The 12270-nt window shown below is 40.9% G+C and overlaps 1 protein-coding gene across 2 annotated transcripts in view; it reads left to right on the top strand.

The window, feature by feature from the left end:
• LOC128693890 (uncharacterized) overlaps positions 1-12270 on the top strand; it is a 91812-nt gene that overhangs the window by 70928 nt on the left and 8614 nt on the right. The window lies entirely within an intron of this gene.

The following is a 12270-nucleotide window of genomic DNA, read 5'->3' as shown; positions in this document are numbered from 1 at the left end:
TGTCCATCTCGTTCCTTTATGATTTGTCTAAAGTGGTTCACAACGTTGTCATTGTAATAGTCACCAGCGTGGCTTGCAATAGCTTTGTGAGGGTTATTTTCATCCATAAAGGTTTGCAGTTCAACCCACTTTGCACACATTTCCTTAATCTCTTTATTCAATTCCATACTAATTCTCACCCTTTTTACCAGAGGGATGGCCCTAGAAGCTTTTCTGGGGTCCATGGTAACTTATTTTGCAGTTACAAGCACTAAAACCACTGGGATAATGTGAAATGTACCGAATGTATGTGTAGATGCGACTACACTGGCTGGCTTGTAAACACTGGTGCTGAGGCCACACGTGGGACCCGTCCTGGACGAATCACGTAAGGCGAGTTTTTTAGCATGAGGCGAGGCAAAATTTCTGCATTAAAATGTATCGTATAGCGGATTTAACGTAACGCGATGCCATTATAAGGCAGAAGTCCACCGTATCTTGCTTATATTAGATCTTTGGTTTATTATGCGGCGCCACTACTTGCACTCATGTCTGACTGGAAGCTTGGAGGGCTGGGAAAACTGCAAAACGAAGCAATGAGGATCATCCTAGGATGCCCTCGTACTGCCAAAATTTTAAATATGCAGAAAGAACTTAATATTCCAAGCATTAGAGATCGTGTTACTGAAAGAAATATCCTTATTGGGGCCAATATGCTTAGGTTATCCCATTCAAACCCCTGCACAGAAGCCCTCCAAACTTTCCTCAGCACTGGTGAACATCCTTCCAGATGGATCGAAAAAACTGGAACCGACCTCCGCATGAACCAGCTACATGATCTATGTCAAGTTAGGCAACAGAGACACTTCCCTGCTTCATGGGATATTACCCCATTCCAAACTACCATTCCTCCATTTCCCGCAAAACTCTTCTTAACTCACAACCAAAGCTTCGTCTTGAAGCCAAACATGATGCCTTAAGCTGTATTGATAACTTAGTCACACAGAACAATCTTTCACAAATTATTTACGTTGATGGTTCTGTTCACCAGTCCACTGGTGCAGCTGGTAGTGCTGCTGTTGTCACACAGAGTGATGGTTCTCATAAAGAAATTGGAGCACGCATCAATAACTGGGCCTCTACCCTTCAAACAGAACTGTTTGCCATACTCCTTGCACTCAAATGCGTCCATGTATCTAAGGTTGACACGTTAATTGTAACTGATTCTCTGTCATCCATAAATGATCTCAACTCATTAAGTATAAATTGTGGCATGCTTGTGTCAGAAGCCAGACACAGGTATGGTAAGATTGTGGACAGTGGAGTCAGAGTGCACATGCTGTGAATTCCATCCCACATTGGTCTTCAGATGCATGATAGAACTGATAAATTGGCTAAGCTGTATGCTTTCAAAGAGGGGGTAGATAACAATCTTGAGTTGTCAGTTAGTAGTTTGAGAACAATAATACGAAAAGAACTTTAATTGAACTTTATTGACTTAAGACTTAGGGAGATTGACACCAGTCAGTCCATCTATCATCATTCCATCATGCAGGAGGAGTCACATGTCTATGGTGCCTCCAACAAAATAAGCAGACTCTTGGATGTCACTACCGCCCGGCTCCGGCTGGGTTATAAGTATCTATGGCAGGTTAAATCACCACCACCAGATGTAGACCAAACGAAATGTAAACTTTGCCAGATGGACTATTGTCACACCTTGCGTCATTATGTACTGGAGTGTGATCAAATTAATGAATTTAGAGACAACTCAGAAATGTTCAAGAAATGGCAAAGTATTTTATCCACAGTGGTATATTACAGACCATTCTGGAGAAATACCCTGACTTTGCTAGCTGTAAATAAAGCATTACCACGTGTGTGTGTGTACTCACCTATTTGTACTCACCTATTTGTGGTTGCAGGGGTCGAGTCTTAGCTCCTGGCCCCGCCTCTTCACCGGTTGCTACTAGGCCCTCTCTCTCCCAGCTCCATGAGCTTTATCAAACCTCGTCTTAAAACTGTGTATGGTTCCTGCCTCCACTACGTCATTTTCTAGGCTATTCCACTGCCTTACAACTCTATGACTGAAGAAATACTTCCTACTATCTCTCTGACTCATTTGTGTCTTCAACTTCCAATTGTGGCCTCTTGTTTCTGTGTCCCCTCCCTGGAACATCCTGTCTTTGTCCACCTTGTCTATTCCACGCAGTATTTTATATGTCGTTATCATGTCTCCCCTGACCCTCCTGTCCTCCAGTGTCGTCAGGCCTATTTCCCTTAATCTTTCTTCATAGGACATTCCCCTTAGCTCTGGAACTAACCTTGTTGCAAACCTTTGTACTTTCTCTAGTTTCTTGACGTGCTTTATCAAGTGCGGGTTCCAAACAGGTGCTGCATACTCCAGTATGGGCCTGACATACACGGTGTACAGTGCCTTGAATGTGTGTGTGTGTGTGTGTGTGTGTGTGTGTGTGTGTGTGTGTGTGTGTGTGTTTGTGTGTGTGTGTGTGTGTGTGTGTGTGTGTGTGTGTGTGTGTGTGTGTGTGTGTGTGTGTGTGTGTGTGTGTGTGTGTGTGTGTGTGTGTGTGTGCGTGTGTGTGTGTGTGCGCGCCTGTGTGTATGCATATATTTGTACGCTCGTACTCACCTATTTGCACTCACCTATTTGTGGTTGCAGGTTGCTGATTGCTACTAGGTCCTCTCTCTCCCTGTCCCATGAGCTTTATCATACCTCGCCTTAAAACTATGTATGGTTCCCGCCTCCACTACGTCACTTTCTAGGCTATTCCACTGCCTGACAACTCTATGACTGAAGAAATACTTCCTAACATCCCTTTGATTCATCTGAGTCTTCAACTTCCAATTGTGACCTCTTGTGTCTGTGTCCCTTCTCTGGAACATCCCGTCTTTGTCCACCTTGTCTATTCCGCGCAGTATTTTATATGTCGTTATCATGTTTCTCCTGACCCTCCTGTCCTCCAGTGTCGTCAGGCCGATTTCCCTCAACCTTTCTTCGTAGGACAATCCCCGTAGCTCTGGGACTAGTCTTGTTGCAAACTTTTGCACTTTCTCTAATTTCTTGACGTGCTTGACTGGGTGTGGATTCCAAACTGGTGCTGCATACTCCAGTATGGGCCTGACGTAAATGGTATACAGAGTCTTGAACGAATCCTTACTGAGGTATCGGAACGCTATCCGTAGGTTTGCCAGGCGCCCGTATGCTGCAGCAGATATCTGATTGATGTGCGCCTCAGGAGATATGCTCGGTGTTATGTGTGCATGTGTCTGTGCGTGCACCCTCGTGTGTGTATGTGTGTGCGCGCGCGCTCGTGTGGGTGTATGAGCCACTTAATATTTGTATTTATAACTCATTACAATTGTGACCAGGTGTGGACGTATCAGTGGTTCATTACTTTGTAATTTGTTCATGACTGTAACCATGTATAGGAGTGAGGCTGATTCATTACCTCTGTAACTTGCCATGATTGTGACCAGATCTACCTGGAGTTCATTACCTTTGTAACTAGTTCAGCTATCATAACTTTGGGGTCCAGTCACTGGACCCATTATGTACCTTTGTAATCTTTTGACTACCGCCCACAGGATGGGTATGAGGTGACTACCGCCCACAGGATGGGTATGAGGTGACTACCGCCCACAGGATGGGTATGAGGTGACTACCGCCCACAGGATGGGTATGAGGTGACTACCGCCCACAGGATGGGTATGAGGTGACTACCGCCCACAGGATGGGTATGAGGTGACTACCGCCCACAGGATGGGTATGAGGTGACTACCGCCCACAGGATGGGTATGAGGTGACTACCGCCCACAGGATGGGTATGGGGTGCATAATAAACATATTAAACTAACTTCCCTCCCTCACTCACTTTCCTGTAACCACAAACTTCTGCTGAACACTCTAACACTACAATTTTAAACCTACCCCATACATCTTCGACCCTATTGCCTATTCTCTCACTAGCCCATCTATCCTCCAATAGTTGTTTATATCTTACCCTAACTGCCTCCTCTTTAGTTTATACCCCTTCATCTCTCTCTTACTTGCTGCTTCTATTTTCCTTGCCTCCCATCTTCCCATCTGATATATCTGTGGCCCCTCTATAAACATGTACTTCCTGAAGTCTACTCAACAGTCTTTTATCTTCCAATACATAGTCCAACAAACTAATGTCATTATGCCCTACATCATATTTTGTATACTTATTTATCGTCTTTTTCTTGACATACGTATTACCTATAACTAAACCTCTTTCTATACAAAGTTCAATCAAAGGGCTCCCATTATCATTTACACCTGGCACCCCAAACTTACCTACAACACCCTCTCTAAATGTTTCTCTTACTTTAGCAATTAGGTCCCCTACCACAATTACTCTCTCACCTGGTTCAAAGGCTCCTATACATTCGCTTATCATCTCCCAAAATCTCTCTCCTCTACACTCCTCTCTTCTCCTGGTGCATACACACTTATTATGACCCACTTTTCACATCCTACTCTCATTTTAATCCACATAATCATCGAATTTACACATTTATATTCCCTCTTCTCCTTCCACAACTGATTCTTCAACATTATTGCTACCCCTTCCTTAGCTCTAACTCTCTCAGCTGCTCCTTACTTAATCCCATTAATTTCTCCCCACTGAAACTCCCCTACCCCCTTCAGCTTCGTTTCGCTTAGGGCCAGGACATCCAACTTCTTTTCATTCATAACATCAGCAATCATCTATTTCTTATCATCCGCACTACGTCCACGCACATTCAAGCATCCCAATTTTATTAAGTTTTTCTTCTTCTCATTTTTAGTGTGTACAGGAGAAGGGGTTACTAGCCCATTGCTCCCGGCATTTCAGTCGCCTCATACGATACGCAATGGCTTACGGATGAAAGATTCTTTTCCACTTCCGCATGGACAATAGAGGGGGAAAAAACAAGAACAAGAGCTATTAGAAAAAGAAGAAAAAACCTAGATGTGTGTATGTATATATATGCATGTACGTGCCTGTGTAGTGTGACCTAAGTGTAAGTAGAAGTAGCAGTTTTATGAGACAGAAAAAGACACCAGCAATCCTACCATCATGTAAAACAGTTACAGGTTTCTGTTTCGCAGTCACCTGGCAGGACGGTAGTACCTCTCTGGGTGGTTGCTGTCTACCAACCTACTACCTACACATATGCAAAACAACCACTGTGAGAAAATAGTGACATTCCAAGCACTTTCATGACTTCTCACATTATCAAGGAACTATAAAAACAATACATCAAAGGAAGGCATATAAAGGGTGAAAACTCCACCTCACCATCACATCCCACAACGAAGCAACACCTCACACATGCGTGACGACACCCGACTCTGTGTAACACACCAAATACTCTACCTAAGAATTAAGATTTATTACTTGTTTAATGAATTGTTAAATTCCTCCCATATTTTTTTTAATTATAAATGAATACAATTTATATAATCCAAATGAAATATTCATATTATTTTCAAAACTGCTTTTTATGAAAGATGATTCAATTATATTCCTGACTACCATGGACTTGCTTCATACAACTTTCTCAACTTTTTGAAAATCATTTGGATGGTTAGAGTCGGTCGCATGAAGAGAGCATTAGAATCTTGTCCAGTTCTAATGCTATATTTATGTTGTTTTAATCTTAGTTTGAGACTTTTACCAGTTTGACCGTAATAAACTTTATCGCAAATTTTACAAGGAATTTTTTTAGACACATCCATCAGCATTTTGGGGGAATTCTTTATCAAAAGTTTTTTTTACTGTATCAAGATTTTTAAATACAACTTTAATATTAAAAGTCTTAAGAGGAGAAGGCATATCAACCAAGTTTTCATGGTAAGGGAGAACCAACATATTTTTAGTTGAATAAGGCTGGTTGTCCCTTTTTGGGTTGTAAAAAGTATTTCTAGCAACTTTAAAAGATTTATCAATTACATTTCTTGGGTATTTCAGATCATTAGCTTTTTCATAAATTTTGGATATTTCTTCATCTATGAAGTCTGGACTACAAATTCGTAAAGCTCTCAAAAACATTGATGAGAAAACCGACAATTTAACTCTATCTTGATGTGAAGAATAACAGTGAACATAGGAACAGTTATTTGTAGGTTTTCTGTAAATTTTAAATTTAAAGTCATTATTACCCTTCATAATTAAAACATCTAGAAAAGGCAATGAGTTATTTTCTTCGAAATCAACAGCAAAGTTTATAGAATGGGCTAAGCTATTTAATTTAACAAGGAAATGGCTTATAACTACATTCTCAGGTATAAGACACAAAATATCATCAACATATCTGAACCAATTATCTCTATTAAGGAGGATTGTGTTAAGCAGTCTTGTTTCAAAAAAATCCATGTATAGGTTACTTAGAACAGGTGAAAGAGGATTTCCCATTGCCATACCAAACTTTTGAGTATAAAACTTATCATTAAATACAAATTTTGCATCAACAATGCAAAGTTTAATGAGTTTAATGACAGTAGGAACTAGCAATGGTAAATCATTATTAACATGTTCTTTAGATAAGAAACTTAATAAATCATTAACTGGAACTTTTGCAAACAAGGAAAGTGCTTGGAATTTCACTATTCATTCAGAGTGGTTGTTTTGCATATTCTGATATCACCTGTTTACTGTGATCTTATAGCACACACACACACACACACACACACACACACACACACACACACACACACACACACACACACACACACACATACACACACACACACACACACACACACACACACACACACACACACACACACACACACACACACACATATATATATATATATATATATATATATATATATATATATATATATATATATATATATATATATAAATATATATATATATATATATATATATATATATATATATATATATGTGTGTGTGTGTGTGTGTGTGTGTATGAATATTTCGCCTGCTCTTGCGAATTCTTTGCATTGTTAAAATCTCTAGTAAGGCTGATGCATGCAGGGGATGAGATGAAAAGCTGTAAGCCTTCTCCCTGAAAGCTGGCTGCCTTGGATCAAAACGTCTAGTGCAAGATGGACAGCAAGGTATTGGTCCAGTGTGGTGAGAATGGTATAGCACTGTGTACCTCGTTCCAAGGTTCGTAGGTTCGAGTCTCTTTCAGCCAGAGATCAGTATTTGTATATATATATATATATATATATATATATATAGATATATATATATATATATAGATATATATGTCGTGCCGAATAGGTAGAACTTGCGATCTTGGCTTAAATAGCAACTCTCATTATGTCATATAGGACAAGTGAAAATTTGTGTATGCAGTAATTTCGCCAAAATCATTCGGAACCTACCGAAAAAAATATATTTCACTGTGTTTGTTTAGTATTAAATTATTGTAACCGAATCTAAAATATATTTAGTTGCGTTAGGCTAAAATAAATTGCGCTTGTTATAATAAGGTTAGGTAAGTTTTCTAAGTTCCTTTTGGTGCAAAATTAAAAGTTTTTACATCAACATTAATGAAAAAATATATATTTAAATGTATGAGAGAAATTTTTAGAAAGGACTTAATTTTAAATGAGTTCTTGCTAATTGACCAGTTTTACATATTCGGCACGACACACACACACACACACACACACACACACACACACACACACACACACACACACACACACACACACACACACACACAAATAAAAATATATATATATATATATATATATATATATATATATATATATATATATATATATATATATAAAAATAGATATATATATATATATATGCGTAAGTGCATACACTCACGAAGCTGTGCACTTCAGTTTGTTCAGAAAAATATCCATTTTGACCCATACATGTCAGGAGAATTGATAAGGAACAGCATAGTAAAGAAGGCGAATGCCAGACTGAAGTTCCTGTATAGACAAGCACAGTGTCTACCTACTGAGGCTCGCAGGACCCTATGTCTAGCCCTTATACAATGTCATATGGACTACGCTTGCTCTTCTTGGTACTCTGCCTTGACAAAAAGAAACTGAAAAAATAGACTGCAAATCGTCCAGAACAAAATGCTAAGATTCATCTTGGACCTGGGTCCAAGAGAGCATGTAGGCCAGGATGAATTACAATTGGATATGCTGAATGTTGAAGACAGAGTAAAACAAATGACGTTAAATCAAGTTCAGAATATCTTGCTGCTAGTTTTATCAAGGTTGGGAACCAAAGCAATCATAATACTAGGGGCAGAGAGCACAACTTTGTAGTACCCACAGTCAGTGGCCAGGCTTCAAACACCTTTTATTGTACAGCTATAAAGGAATGGAACAGACTGCCTGCACATGTCAAAGTCAGTCATAGCATGAACCAGTTCAAGAAGACTGCCAAAAGTGCTTAATGAATGTAGCGACAAAAAGGGAGTTTGAGTCTGTTTCTCCGACGTTCCTTCACCTGCAGAGAGTTCCGGGGGTCAACGCCCCCTCGGCCAGGACTGTGACCATGCCTCCTAGTGGATCAGAGCCTGATCAACCAGGCTGTTACTGCTGGCTGCACGCAATCCAACGTACGAGCCACAGCCCGGCTGGTCAGGTACCGACTTTAGGTGCCTGTCCAGTGCCTTCTTGAAGACAGTCATGGGTCTATTGGTAATCCCCCTTATGTATGCTGGGAGGCAGTTGAACAGTCTCAGGCCCCTGACACTTATTGTATTGTCTCTTAACGTGCTAGTGACACCACTGCTTTTCATTGAGGGGATGTTGCATCGTCTGCCAAGTCTTTTGCTTTCGTTGTGAGTGGTTTTCGTGTGCAAGTTCGGTACTAGTCCCTCTAGGATTTTCCAGGTGTATATAATCATGTATCTCTCCCGCCTGCGTTCCAGGGAATACAGGTTCAAGAACTTCAAGCACTCCCAGTAATTGAGGTGTTTTATCTCCATTATGTGCGCTGTGAAGGTACTCTGTACATTTTCTAGGTCAGCAATTTCACCTACCATTAAAGGTGCTGTTAGTGTGCAGCAATATTCCAGCCTAGATAGAACAAGCGACCTGAAGAGTGTCATCATGAGCTTGGCATCATTAGTTTTGAAGGTTCTCATTATCCATCCTGTCATTTTTCTAGCAGCTGCAATTGATGTAATGTTATGGTCCTTGAAGGTGAGATCCTTCGACATGATCCCTCCCAGGTCTTCGACGTTAGTTTTTCGCTCTATTTTGTGGCCGGAATTTGCTTTGTACTCTGATGAAGTTTTGATTTCCTCGTGTCTACCATATCGGAGTAATTAAAATTTCTCATCGTTGAACTTCATATTGTTTTCTGCAGCCCATTGAAAGATTTGGTTGATGTCCGCCTGTAGCCTTGCAGTGTCTGCAATGGAAGACACTGTCATGCAGATTCGGGTGTCATCTGCAAAGGAAGACACGGTGCTGTGGCTGACATCCTTGTCTGTGTCAAATATGAGGATGAGAAACAAGATGGGAGCGAGTACTGTGCCTTGTGGAACAGAGATTTTCACCGTAGGAAATTATAGATCCATCTACCAACTTTTCCTGTTATTCATTTAGCACGCATTTTGTGCGCTATTACGCCATGGTCACACTTGTCGAAGGCTTTTGCAAAGTCTGTATATATTACTTCTGCATTCTTTTTGTCTTCTAGTGCTTCTAGGACCTTGTCGTAGTGATCTAATAGTTGAGACAGACAGGACCGACCTGCTCTAAACCCATGTTGCCCTGGGCTGTGTTATTGATGGGTTTCTAGATGGGTGGCGATCTTGCTTCTTAGGACCCTTTCAAAGATTTTTATGATATGGGATGTTAGTGCTATCGGTCTGTAGTTCTTTGCTGTTGCTTTACTGCCCCCTTTGTGGAGTGGGGCTATGTCTGTTGTTTTTAGTAGTTGTGGGACGACCCCCGTGTCCATGCTCCCTCTCCATAGGATGGTAAAAGCTCGTGATAGGGGTTTCTTGCAGTTCTTGATGAACACGGAGTTCCATGAGTCTGGCCCTGGGGCAGAGTGCATGGGCATTTATCGCCTGTTCGAAGTCATTTGGCGTCAGGATAACATCAGATAGGCTTGTGTTTACCAAATTCTGTGGCTCTCTCATAAAAAATTAATTTTGATCTTCGACTCTCAGTCTGGTTAGCGGCTTGCTAAAAACTGAGTCATATTGGGACTTGAGTAGCTCACTCATTTCCTTGCTGTCATCTGTGTAGGACCCATCTTGTTTAAGTAGGGGCCCAATACTGGACGTTGTTCTCGACTTTGATTTGGCATAGGAAAAGAAATACTTTGGGTTTCTTTCGATTTCATTTATGGCTTTTAGCTCTTCCCGCGATTCCTGACTCCTTTAAGATTCCTTTAGCTTAAAATCGATGTTTGCTATTTCTCTGACCAGTGACTCCCTACGCATTTCAGATATATTTGCCTCTTTTAGCCGCTCTGTTATTCTTTTTCCTCGCCTGTAAAGGGAACGCCTGTCTCTTTCTATTTTGCATCTACTCCTCCTTTTTCTTAAAGGAATAAGCCTTGGGCATACATCGAGTGCCACCGACTTAATCTGTTCTAGGCATAAGTTGGGGTCTGTGTTGCTTAGTATATCTTCCCAGCTTATATCGGTTAGGACTTGGTTTACTTGGTCCCACTTTATGTTTTTGTTATTGAAGTTGAATTTGGTGAAGGCTCCCTCGTGACTAATCTCATAATGTCGGTCTGGGGCTCCGCACATACATGTCTGAACCTCGATTATGTTGTGATCTGAATATATTGTTTTTGATATGGTGACATTTCGTATCAGATCATCATTGTTAGTGAAGATGAGGTCTAGTGTATTCTCCAGTCTAGTAGGCTCTATTATTTGCTGGTTTAAATTGAATTTTGTGCAGAGATTTAAAAGCTCGTGTGAGTGTGAGTTTTCATCAGAGCTGCCTCCTGGTGTTATTACTGCAACAATATTATTTGCTATATTGCTCCATTTTAGGTGCCTTAAGTTGAAATCCCCCAGGAGCAAGATGTTGGGTGCAGGAGCTGGAAGATTTTCCAGACAGTGGTCAATTTTTAACAGCTGTTCCTGGAATTGCTGGGATGTTGCATCCGGAGGCTTGTAGACTACCACAATGACTAGGTTTTGGTTCTCGACCTTTACTGCTAAAACTTCCACTACATCATTTGAGGCATTTAGCAGTTCTGTGCAAACAAGTGAATATTTTTTTTATTTTTTAGCTAACACACATGTAAATATAAATAACTCATTTCATCTTATTCCTCGTATATCTCCTGGTGGATCAGACTCTGATCCACCAGGAGGCCTGGTCACAGACCGGGCCGCGGGGGCGTTGACACCCGGAACTCTCTCCAGGTAAACTCCAGGTATTATCTCCTTTATAGTATAAGAATAAGGTATTAAAAGGACTCCTATGGAAATAAGTCACTGACCTTTTTGGGTTATCCCAGGTTCTCTACACATATGCTGCTATGTATGATAATATTTATGTTACTTTATTTATGTATACCAGAATAAACTTACTTAGCAGTGTGTGTTGATACTCAATGCCAATGGAACGCGCAGTTCACCAGCAGAGTTGTAGAGATAGTCTGGACAAGTTTTGCGAGGTATACTCAGTCACCAAACACCTAACTTGCGTCTGTGGTATAACCCGCCAGCACTGCAACAGAACACAAACAGCACCTTTTGCAATACACTCGATAACGGACACAAATAGCTTGTAGCAGTATCACACAACAAGTTAGCAGGTTTGCACTGCAACGATGTAGGCAGGGGCCCGAGACTTTGTAGAGACGCTGTAGGAACAAGCAATGCAGACAATACAGCCGACAACGGTTTCAGGACAGGCATCCCATATTATGAACACAGGTGTAGTCTTGTGGCCTGTCCACTTGCTTGACACACAAATAGCTTGTAGCAGTATCACACAACAAGTTAGCAGGTTTGCACTGCAACGATGTAGGCAGGTTTGTAGAGACGCTGTAGGAAACAATGCTGACAATACAGCCGACAACGGTTTCAGGACAGGCATCCCATATTATGAACACAGGTGTAGTCTTGTGGCCTGTCCACTTGCTTGTGAATGAGCCAGTGCTATGAACAATTAGCTATGTAAGGCCAAGCAAAATACAGCAATGAATGACTTCTTAGTTACATTTTCATTCACCAAAGATATGTGCAAGTTATGTACACTATATACAGAGAACTTGTATAAGACACAGTTAAACCATCTCCGACCAGACTTGGAGGTAA

This window comes from Cherax quadricarinatus, unplaced genomic scaffold (assembly GCF_038502225.1).
Source record: "Cherax quadricarinatus isolate ZL_2023a unplaced genomic scaffold, ASM3850222v1 Contig31, whole genome shotgun sequence".
NCBI classification, from domain to species: domain Eukaryota; kingdom Metazoa; phylum Arthropoda; class Malacostraca; order Decapoda; family Parastacidae; genus Cherax; species Cherax quadricarinatus.
This window is presented reverse-complemented; position numbering and strand designations above follow the sequence as displayed.